The sequence below is a fragment of the Homalodisca vitripennis genome, unplaced genomic scaffold, assembly GCF_021130785.1.
Source record: "Homalodisca vitripennis isolate AUS2020 unplaced genomic scaffold, UT_GWSS_2.1 ScUCBcl_5257;HRSCAF=11905, whole genome shotgun sequence".
NCBI classification, from domain to species: domain Eukaryota; kingdom Metazoa; phylum Arthropoda; class Insecta; order Hemiptera; family Cicadellidae; genus Homalodisca; species Homalodisca vitripennis.
The window spans coordinates 25,801-42,745 of record NW_025781407.1 but is presented as its reverse complement, the minus strand read 5'-3'; the positions used below and the strand labels follow the sequence as shown (position 1 = coordinate 42,745).

The window sequence follows — 16,945 nt, the reverse complement described above, 5'->3', positions numbered from 1 at the left end:
TCGTGTCGTATCACAATAAATCTGTTACCTAAATATCTTATTTATTGCTATATTTAAATACATTTTGTTCAATTGGATTTATGATAAAATCCACAAGAAATTTTATTACTATAATATCTTAATAAAATTAGTGAGTTTTTTAAAGATATTCAAAGTTAAACACGAGACCAATGTTCAAAATGGTGAAATGTGTTTGTTCTAATCTTAGCAATAGTGTGATATACCTTTGTCCAGAGAGCTAAAGGACACCCTGTATTTATCATGTATATTTAAAGGCTAGAAATTAAAGTATACCATTCATGCTGCTATGTGTTGATTTTAATTTACGTTCTGTATATAGACTAAATTATTTCTTCAATCTTCTCATTCTTTTGTTAAGAGTAAAATAAAGTAAATATAAATATAAAGATAGTTATAATATAACGTACTTAATCATTATTCATGACATGTGTGTGATAACGTAAAATTGATTTAAATTATGTTTTAGGTATTTTCATATTTTATACATGTATTAGGGATATGAAAAGGTCGTAGGTTACAATTACAAACATGTTAAACGGAAGAATTTTGATATATTTCATAAAAAGCCAATCATGTTGAGTTATAATAATCCGGGAGAGCCTAGCATCGTATCGTCCGTGTCCAGAGCGTGTCCGTGTACAGAAGCCGGGTCATGTCCGTGTTTGTGTACTAGCCGTCCATCTGCTGGAACATCATAACAATATCTTAGATAAAGCTATTCTTAAAAATACATTCTAGAATGAATAAATATGTATAGGCTTAAAGCAAATTGGAAGTAACTGAGTATAGTAATAAGTTACTGTAAAATAATATATTAATTTCCGTTTATCAAGCAAGAATATTATATTTGGAGAATAAGTGGGTTTGTAAAGTAAATAAAATAAATGATTGTGGCAGTTCACACTATCTATCTATATACTCGTATATCAGGTACAGACATTTGTCAAAACTATAATTCTTACCAATTCAATATATTTCAGAACTAAAGTAAAGAAATTTTAAGCTGATGTATATCGGGTACTATACATTTATAAGTACAATCATAAAAACAATTTTATTTGTTACCATTGAAAGTGACAACGTTTATTTATGTCTGCTTCTTTAAACAAGAACAGACTTAGTATTTAAGGCAAATATAATGAAGGAACTTCTTATTATTTTATTGTTCCTCTAAAATTGAAACCATAGGTTTGTGAAGCACTTATTTATAATAATTATTGTGTTAACTGTTATTAAAACCTTTGTCAAAATTAGGAACTAAGTTAGTTTCTAAACTGTGTTAAATCAAGTCATCAATGAAAGGGCAAAACGAATAAACTCTGTACCGATAAAAACATCTATTGTGATTTTATAAGCTGTGGTGTCAAGAATAAATAAAACTATTATTATCATTGGATATAAAACACAGCTCTGTATTAAATACTACTTATTTTGTTTCTTTTTTCAGGATAATATCTTATTTTGTATGTGAAAAGAGACAATTTATCATTTAAGGTGTCATATTTTATTTTTCTTTTATTCTACATTGGAAAAACTACGAATTAAATACCGTTGAATACTCTACATTCTTCCACTATATTGAAATATTTCGATTTTTTTGAATAAAATAACTTTAGACACACTTGTCTCATGTGGATTTGATAATGTTTCTCAGGGTTTAAAAATGTTAGATATTATTATTTAAGACATACTCATAATACAAAATAAACCAGTGTATCAATGGAAACGTATTTTAATATATCCAACTAATTTTTATTACCTTTTACAGATTACATTATGAATATAAACGTTAACTCGGTCTTTGCTATATTTTGAGATTCATTAAATGGATGTGAAAATCTTCCATACAGATTTTTGAAATTCAGTACTAATTAAAACTTTCCTACTAAAGTATAAGCTAATTGTACACTTGTAAATATAAAGTTTCAAAATAAAATCATTAGCATTTAAAAACCAAGTTTTAAAATTCAAAGTCGATTGATGAATTCAAATTTTTAAAGAGACAGTGGATTTTAAAAATATTAGTCTTATCTATGAGGAAGAGCGACACCAAGAATCAGTAAAAATATTACATACAGATATAGTTATGTATCAATAAAATTCTGAGCTCTATATAAAATGGTTTTATCAAAAGCAACATGCCCTAAGGAAACTCATTATTTATTTGTAAATAAGCAATAATTTACGGAAGATCTCTAGGGATATAATGACAAAGTTTGTGTTCAAGATCGTCCCAGATCGCTTGGAGTGTAATACCCAGACTTTTTTATAAACTTTAAACTTCTTCAGTTTAATGTTCATTATTAATCCAAAAACAGCTGGTTTAAGAATTGTTCACTTGTGTAATAATTTACATTTAGGTAAGCATGTATAAAAAAGTAAATAAAAAAAATCTATTATTAATTTTGAAAATTTGGTTCGATAATTGATAATTATTATGAGAACAAGTAATTTAGTTTTGAAAACATACCTGATAGAAGGTCTAGTAGTAGCCGACGACGGCCATGTTGACGCTGGTCCTTTCCTTGCCCATGTTAGTAAGAGTCGGATGTTTCTCGGGGGAAATATCTGATACTGGAGCAGGCAGAGCGGTGGCATTTATACGAGTTGTAATCTCGTGGCCTTCGTCTATCAATCGGTCAGGTGGCCACATCGGATGATAGGTCAGAGTTAAGCTTCCGTGCTGAATCTGCTTGATAAGACATTAATACGCATCTGTTGTATAACGAAGAGCAAAATGTAAAAAAAAAAACGTATCGTGGACGGCTCGTTAACTATGAAAAAATTGCTTAAGAGACGATGAAGGTATCTAACTTTAAACAGTGTTGGTATGGAACATACCATTTAAAAATACCATCTTTATACAAAAATGCTCCTTCTTACTTTTAATATTCAATACTTACAGCAACGAAATTAATGACACTAACGAATGTTCAGTGTGTACTTTACTATACAAAAATAATTGTATGTACAGGCAGTAATAAGAATAAATAAGTTATATTTGCACATTTATCATTACATATTAAAACAGTCTCTATGACAATTAACATGTGATGATGGCAAGGTTATATAGAATCAATACGCATGTATTGTTTAACAAACAGCAACATTTATATAGTTTTCAATGTTAATATGAATACAATATACTATGTTCGAAAAAGTACACTACTTATTTCATATATTTATTATTACAATTTCATCAGATAAAATACTCATAGCAATTTATCGAGTTTTGTCAGTTTCAAGAATATTGTCTCATTTACTTATTGATAATTCTCATAACATATTATGGAAGGTAGCCCATTGTGTCTGCACCAACAATGCCATGTGCGCATTGCATCTTACCCAGAACAATGGGTTATTTGTATTAATTAAACACTCTGGCGTTTGCGCTGGTGCTGGTGGTGTATCAGGCGTTCTGCTTGTAGGAGCACTTCTGTTTCGAATTAATTATATTTCCTCTTTTGCTCTAAAAGATATATATTCCATATAAATTTCGTGAATATGATATTTTTTATGAGAGTTAAATATTTAAAATTAATATCAATATGGAGTTACATTAATTACACATTTTAATAATTACATTATGACAGTTGTCACACATTTCTTAATACGATTGAGTCCTATGGTAGTTTTGAAATAAAAGTACATAACAAGAACATACGTTTCAGTATTCGTGGTTTAAAAGAAAACAATAATAATTAAAAATTGAATATTATAAACTAATTAGTCAGCAGTTGTTATATGCAATCTATTAAACACTTGACAAATAAGTAATTCTAAAAAGGAAGAATACTGATTCATCTTAATTTTAAAATTAATTTGGTTGTATTGAGTTTTAAGTGCATATCTCTCATAATTGTAGTAAACTACAGCTAAAAGGTGTGTCTTATCCTGAGCTTGTATTCCACTTCGGGTATAAGGAACAGAGTGAAAAAATCCTTTCCTCCACCCTTTCTTCAATGGAAATCCTTTGTGTTAAACCTCTCCAAAGTATATATTCACACACACACATAAATACATGAACAATAATTATGATTAGTTTAATTCTCAAAAAGTAAATGTATTCCTACCTAGCGGGCTACCCTGCTGTTTCAAAAAAAATACACACGTATAAAATGTTTCAACTGTACTGTACACTCGGGATTTGTTTTTCAAAAGAATAAATACTGTATTTGTAAACCTAATAGGTACAGTAAGGTGTATGTTCTTACTTCCCAATCCATGTTCGCTATTTCCTTGGTTAGGTCTGGAAATTATATCAATACTTATATCGTTACATCGTGTTATTGTACGTGTATTATTGTACTTGATAAGTATCGTACCCATGATCAGTGAAAAATGGACGTGATGTCCCCTTTACGATTTTCTGTGACAATAATAGCATTTAGTGTCTGGTGGATTGCTTTGTGATAGTCAGTCTCATTATTTTCTCAAATTGTAGGCACATAGCGAACGGTCCGTAGAAGCGTGTTAATGCTTAGATTTAGCTTTTGTCCCTCCGCATTTTAAACTGTAAATATGCAGTCCCACAGTGTCTGAGGAATCTAATTCGAACACCCTACATGTACACATTCACAGTTTTGTTCGTTAAGTAAAATCCAGAATTAACTAATTGTTTGTATTTACCACTTCTGCCATATGTAGTAAAAGTTAGATAATACTATTTGTCATTACCGTATGCATAACACATGACTGCTGATATTTATTCATGCAAATACGCAAGTAATGTGACACTGCGTCCTGTGACTCTTATCAGCTGTCAAATATATTGCCTATGTTCACTGAACATGTACGTACATTAAAAAGTATTTCGGAATAAAAATGTGACTATGTTTAACTCCTATATTTTACTAAGTAATGTAGGCTACATACCAAATGTCGTCCAAATCTGTCCTCTAGGTTTCGTGTGATTGAGTAGACTATCAAACATCCAAATACCCAGACATACAAACATCTTCAGAAACGTTCGTATATATTGGTGTAATTTTCCTAATTCCAAAATATTCTGTACGTTATGTCAAAACTAAAAAACGTTTTACAACGGTCACAACATACAGGCTTGAACCATAGAATAATCTAGTACCATACAGTATTTCTAGTGCACTTAGAAATGAGGACTAGCATAACGTTCGAGATAGGGTACAAATAAACTTTTACACTTTCACCAGATAGTGATAATAAACGATTATAGTGTGTTTACCATAATGATTTCAAGCTTTCTCTTAACGATTCTTCGAACATATTATGCTTTGCAATGACTTTAATGTAAAACATTGACTTTCGATTAAAGCGTAAGATTTACAAAAAAGAATTGATCTTTGTAATAATAATTATGTATAATAATTTAAGGTGCGCATATTATATTCAGGAAAGCGTTTGTTGAGATTTCTTTATATTTACAAAATCATCCCGCTGTGTATTGTATATGTAATGCATCCCATATTTTTGGATTCAATTGTTATTGAAAATTATATCAGGATATTGCGGCTTTTACAGATTTAATCTATCTGTATATATTTAATTATTTAATATATTATATATTTATTAAATATATATTTATTTATTTACTGATTGATAGTTCAGTGATGCATATATCTGACGTTTGTGGCTTATTGTCAAATAATGGACAGTGAGTCCAGTTTCATTGCTGATAACTCCTCGTCCTATACTATTGCTTCTCCCCACGTCCTATAGTGGGTCATGTCTATCAATTTATTAATGTGGCCATGTTGTGCTATACTTGTCAATAAACACAGTTACTTGAATATAGAAGTTATTTGAATATACAAATGAACCATGTTTGCCATTTAAATAAAACTGAACACTTCACATTTAATGATATATAAATACATTAATAATTGTGAATTACAGTTTCCTGTTGTTACACGGACTCTGCTATCGGCCTCGTGGCTGCTGGAAACTACCTATAACAGTGTACTAACAATAAGGAATTATTTCAATCTTTAACTACTTATTTTTAACTAAACTTAGTACAATATTTAATAATTTTGTTAAACAAATTACAAAGGCAGTATTGTTTTCCATATTAACTAATTAACTAACTAATTTCCTCTTCTGTCCATAATTATAATTTATAGAAATAAACTAATATATTTGTTGTGTATGTGAATGCTTTCACCCGAGGAGGGTTCACTTTTTTAGAGGTAACACCGAGGGCTGTTTATTACTTTTAGAGGTAACAATATTATACAACGATTTTGATAAAAGGTAAATAATTTGGGAGTGAATATTATTATGGCATTATAATTTAAAATATAATTGTTATGAGATTTGTTTTTTTTTTTTTTTAATTTTCAGGTTTCTGGAATTAGAATTTTTTGATAAATTTGTTATGTATTTATTTTTGGTAAATATAATCTAGAATTACTTATAACATTTATTAAATTATGAAGTTATGATTCCCTAGTAAGGGAAGGTAAAAATAGCAAACATTTATTTCCTTCCTAAAATTGTTTTATTCGAATCTAAATTCTGTATTTACTTATCAAAAGTATAGAGTCCTTAAATTTATCAGATAACACATCTTTATTGAAACAATTATTAAAACAATGAGTAAAGTGTATTAAAAATAACACCATCAATGGATTTTAGAACGTAATTGGACATATCGTACAAAAACGTTTTTAAAAATATTATGGTTTTTTTTATTATTAGACTTTTAAAAATAATCAACAGACAACATTTTAATAATATTACAGAAAATAACACAATTATTAGTTTTTATTTTCCAATGATCTGTTAAAATCAACGTACCAAATTTAATTTCTCTAGCTGGCTAAGTTCTAGAGATGTTAATTTTGTATAACAATTATAAAATGGCGGCTAGTGGCTAAACTACACATTTTTTACCTATATTTTTAGAAATGTTTTGCTTGATATGATGCATACTAATATTCACAAAAGTTTTTTTTCATATATGTATATACAAATGAACTTTTTTTAAACATTTCTTTGTAATGTTTTTAATACTTGGTTTGGGTTTTGTTCGTTTGTTTCATTACATCAATGTTTTTTTATGAAGGCTGTGTTTCTTTTATTCTTTTTTTTAACTTTGAACTATTTGGAAGAGAATGAAAGCCGCCGCTTATATACACTTTTTTGTATCCTTTTTGAAAACGATAATATAAGTCAAAATATTAAAGGATTGGTGTGAAGTCTTTTATATATATATATATATATATATATATATATATATAAATAGAATTTTTACGATAAGGGCAATTTATTTCTTACGCTCTGTTTAAATAATAAAAATGTCTTACTAAGAATGAAACAATTAAAAGAAAAATTCAAAAATTAGCAAATTTTATCAGTAATTCTGGTGAAATAGCACCAATACAATTATTTAGAATTAGCAGAATTCTCAGAAGAAATGCTTGAGTACAGTTAAACAGTACAGTTTTATTCTTAGTAGTATTATTTATTGATTACTATTGTCACAATAATGTTTCAAAATGGTGTTTTACAATGATGTTTTGACTGTTACAGTATTTGAAATTGTATTGTCCCATTTTCTGTTAAAAAATAATTTGTATTCGAATTTTCAAGAGATTATTCTATGGATTTTGACGAAATTATAAATTATTTTAATTGGATTTTCATTGAGATATCTCATCTATTTTTTTTGAGATTTTTAAACGATTTTTCTTTAGTTAGTTTGGGATTTTCTGCTTAAATAAGTGGATTGTTTGTGATGCTTTCTTTGGCCAGGGTTTTTACATTGATTTTATGTATGTACCGAAAGTGAACCAGAAACCTCATATATTTATCTAGTTATGTATATATACACCCTGTATGTACAGGGTGGTTATAAATTATTGTACACATTTTAAGATTGAATAAATAAATAACCAATCAACTTAAAAACATGGGAATTGTTTATTAAATTGTAAATTTAAAACAGTTTTATATACTGACTGAAAATTAATAATTGTAGACATTACAATAATTATAAAAAGTAGTTATAAAAAGAAAGTAAAAATGTCACTTAAACTGTGGGTGTTAAGGTATGATTCTTCTTAATGACTTGTGTTGTGACATAGTCAGCTGGTCAACAATGGATCTTTCCACACCAGCTGTTAATTACAGTTGACTAAACAAACACTAAAACTAACCTCAAAAATCAAAAATGGCTAGTGTGCAAGAAAAAACAAGGTGTGTTCTTTGGTTTCATGAAAGCAGATCTGTAATAACTGTTCAAAGAAGGTTTCGTTTAGAGTAGTATGGCCGCAATCCTCCGAGTAAACAATTCTATAAAACGTTGGTATATGCAGTTTGGAACAGACGGGAAGTGTCCAACATAGAAAAGGTGCTGGTAGACCTCCAGTTTCTGAAGCTATTGTTGATCAAGTAAGAGAATTGTTTACGAGGAGCCCTGGTAAGTCTAACTCGGCGTGCAAGTTTGGAATTAGGATTACCTCGATCAACAGACTTAAAAATTTTGCAAAAACACCTTAAGCTCCATCCATACAAAATTTCAGTTTATTACATGAACTAAAACTTAACGATAAACCTCGACGCTACGATTTTGCTGTTTAGATTACTTGACCTCGAAGAACAAACAATAAACATTGGAGAAAGCAATTTCTTGAAAAAAGTAATCTTTTCTGATGAAGCAACCTTTCATGTTTCTGGTAAGGTGAATAGGACACAAATTGTAGGATTTGGGGTACTGAAAATCCTCATAATGTTCGAGATCAAGAAAGAGGACAGCCCTAAAATAAACGTTTGGTGTGCATTGGCTATAGATGGAGTGATAGGACCCTTTTTCTTCGCAGGACCGACAATCACTAAAGAGGTATACCTTGACATGCTTGAACTTTTTGCAATACCGCAAATTGAGCATAGACAACCAAATGTTTACTGGCAGCAAGATGGTGCCCCTCCACACTGGGGTAAGATAGTACGTGACTACCTAAATGACACGTTGCCTAGTCATTGGATTGGACGGGATGGTTCAATTCCTTGGCCTCCACGTTCCCCAGACATTACACCCTTAGACTTTTTTTTGTGGGGCTATGTCAAGGACAGAGTCTTCGCCAAAAAAGTCCAAGATATTGAGGAACTCAAGAATAGTGTTCGAGAGGTTATTGGAAGCATAACTCCAGCAATGCTCAGAAACACATGGTGTGAGGTTGAATTTAGACTACAAACTTTGCGTGCAAACCCCGGAGAGCACGTGGAATTAATTTTAGTTTCCTTGTAAAAGTATGAGTAACAGTAATCCTTTTTGTCCTTCATTGGTAATGAAACTGTTTTAAATTTGCTATTTAATAAAACAATTTCCATGTTTTTAAGTTGATTGGTTATTTATTTATTCCATCTTAAAATGTGTACAATAATTTATAACCCTGTATATATATATAAAATGTCTTAAGACATTTTCAAGAGATATACAATAGGTAAATAAGCAAATATATCAACAAAAAATAATAAACAAAAGAAACATCATATGTTAATAAAAACTAATTTTGAATTACGTACAAAGTGTAAATAATTTTGCTTATTACAAGGAATATAAAGTTATAAATTAAAATTGTAACGTGTAATTTATATACATACTGCTATCCGTATCTCAAATTTAGACCATCCGGATGTTTAGTTTGTAGCACCCTCTGATGAGCTATTTCTAAATAATTTATTTTAAGTTTATGGGGGTTCTGAATTTTGTTAATACTTTTTAGAGAAAAGCATTCATCGAATTTTTTGTTATGCTCCATTGCGTGGGCCGAAATAGGATTTGATTTAATTTCAAGATTTGTATCGCTGCGATTTTTGTTCATTCTAATGTGCAATGGAGTTATGGTCTGACCCAATGTAGTCCTTCGGACAGTCTTTACATGACAATTGGTAAATAACATTGCTGGATTCACAAGTCATTTTACCAATTATCGGATAATTCCTTTTCGTTGTGCTGCTACAGAAATGTTTTTTGAACTTATTATTAAATTACATGTTTTGCAGCGAGGCTTAAAACAAGGTTCACAGCCAAAAGGTTTGTTTAAATTTTGAGTTAGCTCATCAGAGGGTAGTTTTGGTCTTACTAATATGTTTTTCAATTTTGAGGCTTTTTAAAAATTACTTTAGGTGGATTAGTGAATATATTTTTGGTTACAGGTGAAGCCTGTAGAATATTGTGTGCAGTTTTTATATTATACCATTAATTTTGTATAGCCCTGGATGATAGGTGGTAATAAATTTTCCTTGGTTTTTATAATTCCTAGGAGTAGATTTTTTAATTTTTGCATGTTATCATTTTACAATTTTGTTAGGATACCCTCTATTTCTAAAAACATTTTTTAATTTTTCAGTGTGACAATAATAATCATGTTTATTAGAGCAGAGTCTGTTTGCTCTAATAGTTAGACTTTTTCGGAATAGATTTTTTAACGTAACCAGGATGGCAGCTTGAGTAGTGTAAATATTGCATTGGATTTGTATCTTTGACATGGATTTTCGTTTTTAGGTGTCCCTGGTCTAAAAACACATCGACATCTAAAATACGTAACAAGATTTTTAGAAATATTGAAAGTGAATTTTAAAACTGAAAATGAATTTAATTGTTGAATAAAATGTGTTAAACTATCCATGCCATGTTGCCAAATAATAAAAATGTCGTCAATAAAATCGGAACCAAACTAACGGTTTTAAATTTTGAGATGTTAAAAAATTTTGTTCAAGAAATCCCAAAAATAAATTTGCATATGAAGGTGCCATTCTGGTTCCCATTGCGGTTCCTTTCATTTGTAAGTAATTTTTGTTTTTAAATCTAAAATTATTCATGGTAAGTATAAAGGTTACTAGGGCAGATAAAAAAGAAGTAGAAGGTTTTGAATTCTAGGTCTTAAATTTAAAAAAATGTTCTACAGTTCTTATTCCATCGTCATGAGGAATATTTGTGTACAATGATTCCACGTCAACTGTAGCCAAAATTAGTTCACCGTCCAGGGGCTGGGGTATTTCAGAAAGTCTGTCAATGAAGTGATTGGGTGTCCTTTATGTGTGACTGTAAAGATTTGGCCAAAGGTTGCAGATGAGCGTCAACGAAGCTTGAAATTCTTTCTGTTGGTGAATCGTAGCTGGAAACAATGGGTCGTCCAGGCGGAGGGCGAATCGGTTTATGTATTTTAGGTAGCGTGTAGAAAACTGGAGTTCTAGGTGAGTTTGGTGTTAATAGATTGATTTCTTGGTCGGACAAATTTTTGAGTTGGGCCTTTCATTTCAAAAATTCAGAAATTTCAGTGTTAAATTGTTCAGTTGGATCTTTTGACAATAATTTGTATGTAGTAGTATCACTGAGTTGTCTTTCAGCCTCTAACGTATAGTCAGTGATATTTTGAATAACAATCGAGTTGTTTTTTGTCTGCAGGTAAAAATTACTATGTTTTTATTATGTTTTTAATGAAGTGATTGCTTTTCTTTCATTATAACTCAGGTTTTGTTTTTTTGGAAGTGAATCACCAAATGTGGGATTTGCTATATTTGATATTATGGTGTTAATATACTGTTCCACAGGATGATCAGGCGGTAGGTTAGGAGGTTCCCACTCAGAATTTGTCTTGAACTTCATAATCGATTCATGTATATGAGACTGAAGTGGAATTTGGTTTTGCGAGAAGTAAAATTTGACACGGACATCTCTTGCGAAAGCAAGAGCATCAGCTACTAAGTCAATATGATTTGAATGTAGGAGTAGGTGAGAAGGTCAATCCTTTAGAAAGCACAGACATTTCAGCTTTATTAGGTATGTAGCTGGATAAATTTACAATCGATTTGCAGATATCTGAGATATCTTCAGCTTTTTTACAACTTTCACTAACATTTGTTTCATTTTGTTGATCATTTCTTGCTATGACTGGTTTTACTGTATTACTGGTTGATGGATTGTTCATTATTAAAGGATCTTTTGAATTTGGATTAAACATATCCTTAAATATTGTTGGTAAAGGAGATGACCAAATTTTATATTCTCGAGGCACAATTTTGAAAGTTTTTTTAGTAGTGATTGGGCTTTTTTCGGACATAATGTTGTTAGCTTCATTAATTATTTCATTAAATTGATTATATATATCTGGAAATTTTATAAAAGCTTCGTGTTTTAATTCTTTCACTGTTTTGTTTGTGTTCTTTAAACAATCCTTTTATAAAGTTGTAGAACTAGATTTGTAAGCTCAAAACTAGTTCGTGTAGCAAATACTTTAATTTCGTTGTGCACACTTGGAGGAAGAGCAGAAATGGGAAATTTTGGACGTAGTCCATGTGGAGTAATAACCAAAGTTCAAACATGCACTTAAAAATAAAATATGACAGTGTAATACGGCCATCTTTTTTAAGTGATATCGGTATTGTTTTACAAAATATGACTTGCTTGAGTTCATTATGTTTTGTTTATATAAAGGAAAGTTGAAAAAAGATAAGGAATAAGAGTAAAGTTTAAGAAGTAGGAAGTATATAAGAAGGTAATATTTATATTATATTATATATATATACATATATAATCACATATAGTGCTCACATGGAAACATAAAGAAGGCTTCTTGGTATAATGTCCTTAATATTTCTGCATTTGCCGTTCTCTAAAAGGATTTATAAAGTATAATTATATAGTATAGCAACAAACTAACAAAATTAACATAAATAAACATAAAGTTCCAAACATGTCATGAAGTATAAGAGAAATAACTATAATAAACAGAGAGAGATTTATTATAAAGTAGATAAATATAATTTTGACAAATGCGAATACATAATGAATACAATTTATCTTTTGTTCAGGCCAAAGGGTACTATAAATTTTAACATTAACTGATGTGCCTGTTCTAAATTTTCTAAATACATTTTGTTTCCATCATTGGGTGTTTTGCAAATACCTTTCAGTGAATAACATTGTTCATAGTTTATTGATGGCCTAATGCGTGTTGGGAAACCAATTTTTCATCCTGTTTTTGGAATAATGATTATTTATTATTATGTGCAAAGGGTCTGTCGTAAATCCAACCTTATCTATTCCACAAGTGTTACGAGTAAATTGATAAATTATATGTTTAGTTTTACAATTAATTTCTCCTCTGCTTGGCTACGATTTTATTATTTAGTAAAAATATTGGACTATTTAATAATTTATTAAGTATTACAAAGTTTATCTTTACAGGGTTGACAGTGTTTGAAATTTTAATAGGTTGAACTTTGGGCCGTACTAGAAGATTTCTTAGGTTAGTATTTGTACTAAACACTAAACTGGGTGGTTTTGAAAATCACCTTTTTGTTATTTGTGAAGAATATTGTGAAGCATAAGCCACGGAAATATTTTGCTATAAAATGTTTCATAATTTTTGTATGTTTTATGAAAATTACAGTGTTCAATTTAAGTGTTTGTTAATGCTGTGTACAGGATGATGATTATAGCTATTAAAATGTAGATAATCCATTGAGTTACTGTATTTAATGTTAATTTTTGTTTCGAGACCAGGCTTAAAAAAAATCTACATCCAAGAATGCTAGAATTTCTTAAGACAATTTCCAGGTAAATCTCAAAATTGAGAATTTACTTAATATTTCAAAGAAAACTTGTTGTAGCATTGAGAATTCAAAAAACATTCTTCTAATTCTTCCATAAGTAAATTTGCATACACTCCTGATGTATGTGATAACGTAAAATAATCATATTTTAGGTTATTTTACACAGTACTTATTTTCATATTTTTATACTGTATTTGCATTATGGATAGGAAAAGGTTATAGGATATTAATTACAAACATGTTAAACGGAAAAATTTTGATATATTTCATAAAAAGCCAATCATGTTGAGTTGTAATAATCCGGGAGAGCTAGCATCGTATCGTCCGTGTCCAAAGCGTGTCCGTGTACAGAAGCCGGGTCATGTCCATGTTGTACTAGCCGTCCATCTGCTGGAACATCATAACAACACTTGTTAATAACCTTAGATAAAGGCATTCTTAAAAATACGTTCTAGAATGAATAAATATCTTTGGGCTCAAAGAAAATTGGAAGTAACTGAGTATAGTAATATGTTAAACTGTAAAATAATATATTAATTTCCGTCTACCAAGCAAGAATATTATATTTGGAGCATAAGTGGATTTTTTAAATAAAATAAAATAAATGATTATGCCAGTTCACATTATCTATCTACATACTCGTATTTCAGATACAGACATTTCTCAAAACTATAATTCTTACCAATTCAAAATATTTCATAACTAAAGTAAGGTAATTCTAAGCTAATGTATATCGGGTACTATACATTAATAAGTACACTAACCTCAACAATTTTATTTGTTACCAAAATAAGTGACAACGTTTCCTTATGTCTGCTCCTTTAAATAAGAACAGACGTGGTATTTAGGGCAAATATAATGAAGGAGCTTGTTATTTTATTGTCTTTTAAAATTGAATCTAGAGATTTGTGAAGCACTTATTTATAATAATTATTGTATTAACTGTTACTAACACTTCTGCAAAAATGAGGAAGTAAGTGAGCTTAAAACTATGTTAAATCAAGTTCATCAATTGGAAGGCCGAATAATCATTAATAAAACCGAATAAACCCTATACCAATAAAACAGCTCTTTTGTCTTCATAAGCAGTAGCGTCGATAAGAAATAAAAAATCATAATAAGATATAATACACAGCTCTGTACTAAATACTACCTTTTTTGTTTCTTTTTTCAGGATAATATCTTATTTTGTACGTTAAAAGATACAATTTATCATTTAAAAGATTATATTTTATTTTCCATTTTATTCCACATTGGAAAAAATGCTAATTAAAATATCTTTGAATACTCTATAAATTTTCCATAGTATTTAAGTAGTTCAATTTTTGAATAAAATAATTTTAGACACACTAATATATTTGTATTAAATGTTAAGGAATTTATAATATGTTCCAGGGTTGGAAAATCTAAGATATTTATTTACGCCATGGTAATAATAACAAATAAACCAGTGTATTAACGGAAACGTATCTAAATTAATTTAAATTACTTTTTTTGACAAAAAGCGTCTAAAATCGTATAAACAACTTAAAATGTATAGTTTCAAAATAAAATCTTTAATAACAGAAAACCAAATCCAAATAAATTAAAATCAAAAACTGAAATTTCTTTATGGGGATTTATTGACAAATTTTGTGTTTAAGATTGTTCTAGATCGCTTGGAGTGTAAATACCAAGCCTTTTTTATAAATTTTAAACTTTTTCAGTTTATGTTCATTATTAATAAAAAATAAAAAATTGGTCACTTATGTATTAGTTTACATATAGGTAAACATATAAGAACATAAATAATGAACATAAGAATAAAGTCGAAAACCTATTATCAAATGATTGTACATTTTGAATTGATAATTATTATGAGAAGAAGTTATTTAGCTTTGAAAACATACCTTAAAATAGAAGGTCTAGTAGTAGCCGACGACGGCCATGTTGACGCTGGTCCTTTCCTTGCCCATGTTAGTAAGAGTCGGATGTTTCTCGGGGGAAATATCTGATACTGGAGCAGGCAGAGCGGTAGCATTTATACGAGTTGTAATCTCGTGGCCTTGGTCTATCAATCAGTCAGCTGGCCACATCGGATGATTGGTCAGAGTAAGCTTCCGTGCTGAATCTGCTTGATAAGACATTAATACGCATCTGTTGTATAACGAAGAGCAAAATGTAAATAACGTGTGATAAGCGGTTCGTTATCTAGGATCAAATTCTTAAGAGACGATGAAGGTATATAACTATTAAACGTTTTGGCATGAAACATATCCAAATCCCGACACATCCCACCATGGGAATATACGTACATATCAAATTCAAAATACCATCTCTATAAAAAACTTGCCTTCTTAATTTTAATATTTAATACGTAGAGAATGATTATAAAGTTTGTTTAAAAAAGTACATTACTTATAATTAATATTACAATTAAAATCAGGTAAAATACTCATCACAGTTTTAAGAATATTGTGACATTTACTTTTTGATACTTCTCACAAGATATTGCGGAAGATAGCCCATTGTGTTTGCAATAGCGCATATGTTGCGCATTGCATCTTACCAGAAAAATGGGTCATTTCCATTGAACAAAAAACAAACTCTGGCGCTGGTGCTGGTGGTGTATTAGCAGTGCGGAATAATTAGTTTTTCTAAACAAATCAATCCCACTCTGTAGCTGTTAAAGAGATTCTTTATATTTTCGTAGATTCGTAGAGAATCACTTGGTATAAAATACGTATAGTGATTCTAGCACTTACCCGCTGTTTTGCTTGCAATATCTCTACAATATTGCATGTAATGATTAAACAACTACCACGACTTCAGGAAAACTTCAACTATTTATACTAATGTGGAGAAATTGAAAGAGACTAATTTTTATTTCAGGTTATGTGCTTATAGGAGCACTTCAGTATTTAATTATTTATATTTACGACATAAAATGGGAGTTTACTCTTTTGTTCCGATAAACAATATATTTATTAACTAAATTTGTATAAATGGCAATAGCCGAATTTAATTTCAATAAACATTGAATCATAAAAAAATACTTGCTCCGCCGGGACTCGAACCTGGATCTCTCATTTGCCGGGTGAATGTGCTATCACTACACCACAGAGCCCTTACTTTTTACGATTCAATTATTTTGTATTTGGCCGTATATGTCATATAAGCGTTTAAATAACCAAACTATCATCATGATCGGAAGGCCAAATACCTGTCAAACGACTTTTATTTACATTAATTAAATTTGTATAAATGGCGATAACCGAATTTAATTTCAATAAACATTGAATCATAAAAAATACTTGCTCCGCGGGACTCGAACCTGGATCTCTCATTTGCCGGGTGAATGTGCTATCATTACACCACAGAGCCCTTACTTTTTATGATTAAA

General features: G+C 29.8%; 1 long non-coding RNA gene across 1 annotated transcript; it reads right to left on the bottom strand.

Annotated features, from left to right (window-relative positions):
* Window positions 1-552: 552 nt before the first annotated feature.
* Window positions 553-2,633, bottom strand: LOC124373316. The gene is made up of 2 exons (XR_006923422.1): window positions 2,492-2,633; window positions 553-705 (listed from the first exon to the last, which is right to left on the bottom strand). It is a non-coding gene; the product is annotated as an uncharacterized LOC124373316 (long non-coding RNA).
* Between the last annotated feature and the right edge of the window lie 14,312 nt (window positions 2,634-16,945).